This window comes from Pteropus medius, unplaced genomic scaffold (genome assembly GCF_902729225.1).
Source record: "Pteropus medius unplaced genomic scaffold, Ma_sr-lr_union100, whole genome shotgun sequence".
In the NCBI taxonomy this organism is placed as follows: domain Eukaryota; kingdom Metazoa; phylum Chordata; class Mammalia; order Chiroptera; family Pteropodidae; genus Pteropus; species Pteropus medius.
This window is the reverse complement of record NW_024352784.1, coordinates 3,830,937-3,833,967: the sequence shown is the minus strand read 5'-3', so window position 1 is coordinate 3,833,967 and position 3,031 is coordinate 3,830,937.

Genomic DNA, 3,031 nt, shown 5'->3' with positions numbered 1-3,031 from the left:
GGGACGGTGCACAGCCCCGCCCCCGCGCGTCACGGCCGCCGACCCCGCCCCCGACGTCAGAGCCCGGGCTCGTGCCCCAGCCCCCCCGCCCCGTGGGTCATCCGAGGGGCTTTCGGTCTCCCGCGCGGCGGCACTGCTCTGTGTCGCCATCTCTCGCGTCCCCCAGGAACTGCAGAGGGCTGCGCGAGAAGAGGCCTCTTGGATTAGCCCCTTTTGGGCTCCAAACCAAGAAAGAAGGCGTTGCACGATGCAAGGTAGGCTGGAGACTCGGATGCTCCTCCGGGTCCGGTCACCATTGCCAGTGCCAATGGGGCTACTGCTGCTCTTCCTGGGTCTTGTTTTCTTCTGGAAATTGGCAGCCAGAGAGAACGACCTCACTTAGTCTTGTCGAGGCTCAAACCTACCCCTAGTAACCCCCACCTAGTGGGTGAGAAGAAGCCGGGTGAAAGTGAATCTATAATGGAGGTCCACCTGGTGGATTCCTACACATTCCTTGGGGCCCAGCCCAAATCTCATTCCTCCAGGAGGTCTTTCCTGTCTCCCCATTCCACCCCACCCTCTCATCCAGGATAGTTAGCCCTTCCTTTCAGTAGAACAGGTGACACACTGTTCTCCCTTCCCTACCACAAGCTGTCATACCTTGATTCCCAATGCCAGCCAGCAGGGAGATCAGAAGGGCAGTGACTAGGGACTCCAGGGCATTATTCACATTGTATTCCTAGCTCTATGAATTGTGGCCCCTGGAGCTGTGTGATATGGTGAGTCAGGACTGGAGGCAGCAGCTCAGCAGTGAGAGTTTCCTCAGCTAGTACCTTTCTGGGGATCCCAGGTGGCCCTCCCAGGGAGGCAGGCAGCTGGGGACAGAGGCCTGGCTGGGATTAGGATAATCACAGCCCATGACAGAGGTGGAGGAAGATAAATAATTTTGTTGGGGAAAGATTGTTGTGGGGAGGTGAAGAATTCAAAACAACTGAGTCATAGAATTTTAGCCGTGCGGTGAGGGGGCAGGGAAGGTCAGGTCCCCTGGGATCCAGGAGATTCCAGGAGGAGAACTGGACACCTGCAGAGGGAAGGGGCCAGGGGAAGAGTGTCCATTTCTTTGGGTCATGTTCAGGTTGTGGGGGAAGGGCAGAAAGAGCTCCAGGGCAGAAAGAGCTCCAGGTCACTGACGAAGCCATAACCAGGTGATCCCAGGGTCAAACATCCCACGTCCAAGCCCACAGAGAGAGCCCAGAAAGGATTCATGCTTGGGAACCTGGTGAGGGGGCCAGAGCATCCCAGAATGCCCTCCCATTCCTGTAAATGTTTTCTTTGTAAGGGGACTTTCTATACCCCAGTTCCAAGTTCTGGAGTTCATATGGTAGCATTTCATATGCCACTTGATAGACCAAATGAGGAAATGCTTTTCAGTCAAGCACTATTGGCTATTAATCAGACATCCTACAGAGGGTCCCCCTGTCTCCACTACCAGCTCTCTGTGAGGCTTTGGTCAAATTCCCATCCCCCTACTCAGTTTCCTCATCTGAAAATTAGGGTGGCAAACCTGTTGCCTGAAAGTCATTCTAGTTCTCCATGGGAGGAAGCGATCTGTCAGACCTGGCTGAGTAGTAAGGGTGGGCAGCAGCCACTTGGGCCAAGAGAATGAGCAGGGATGGAGACTGAGGCAATCCCTCCTGTGGTTCTGGGGACTCTGGTTGGCAACTTCTGGCTCTTAGGCTGCAGCTTCATAGAGTCAGGTCTCCCAGAGCCATAGCCCACACACATCCCACTCCCACAACTTCAGGTTATGAGGGAGCCTAATTATTATTTACTGCCAGCTCTGACTCCTGAACCACAGAAGGCTGCTGATGGGAACCTGCCCAAGAGTCTGGGAGCATCTAGCTGCTACAGTGAGGAGACAGGGAAAGAGTTGTGGAGGCCACAGGATTTAGATTGGCCTTTTATGGAGCTTGGAGAACCACAGGTTCCAGAACAAAGCACTCAGACTCACAGACTTTTAAAACTCCTAGCATCTCAGATGGACCCACAGAATCTTAGCATTACAATCTCTGAGCCTAGGGACCTCAGAGACCATCTCCTTGAACTTCTCATAGTGCAACCAGAGAAGTCAGCCCAAAAGAAAGCCTCCTCTTCATCCTAGGTGGCACAGCACAAGGCCCCAGTAATCTGGGATGAGCTGTGACAGTGATCAGAGGTCCACTGAGGCCCTGACTGGGATGGGGATCCTGGGCCACAGGATCAAGACGCATTGGGTGTGGTTGTTTGCAGGGGATCTGAGCATATGTCCCCTCTGGGATTGTGGACCAGAAATTGTGGCTCCCTCTGCTGGCTGCACTGGAATTCCAATATGGAAGTCAGGCAAGAGGCATTGAGGTGGCGGTGATGGGGGGTGTCTCAAACTTAAATTTCAGTGCTCTGTGATGGCCAAGCTGGCCAAGATCTACCCCTTGGAAGGTGGGCTGCTCTCCTGTGTTTGTGCCTTTGCTCCAGGGGGGAAGTGGGCTTGGTTTTAGAAGGATCTGGGCCTAGGAGGCCAGGGTGAGGCTCAGCCCAGAATAGGGCAGGACCTGAGAGGGGCTGACTGGACCTGGGGGTTAGGTTCAGTCTGCATTTAGGTCCACACACTGACTTGGGTCTGAAATCCTACTGGGGTTGGGCTTTGATGTCACACAGAGAGGGGGTCAAGTCCCAGTTTTGCCACTGCCAGTATGTGCGACCTTAAGCAAGCGGCTTCACCTGAAGGCAAGTTCACCTGCCCAGGGTGTTATAAAGATCTGCTGAGACCCCATATTGGCACCTGCGTCTTCCAGGTTGCTGGACTTGAACACAGAACACCGTATCTTTTCCCTCTCCTCCTCTGCTCTCAGTGGTTACCTTGTGTCCTCCCCACAACCTGGCATCTGGGCTCTGCCCCCATTTATTTCCGCTTGCTGCCCCCACCTCAGTTCAGCCCTGCAATCTACCCCCGACCCAGCTCAGGTTGCCTGTTCACTTGTCCTCATTGGCCATAATGGGCCTAAAATAGCACTTC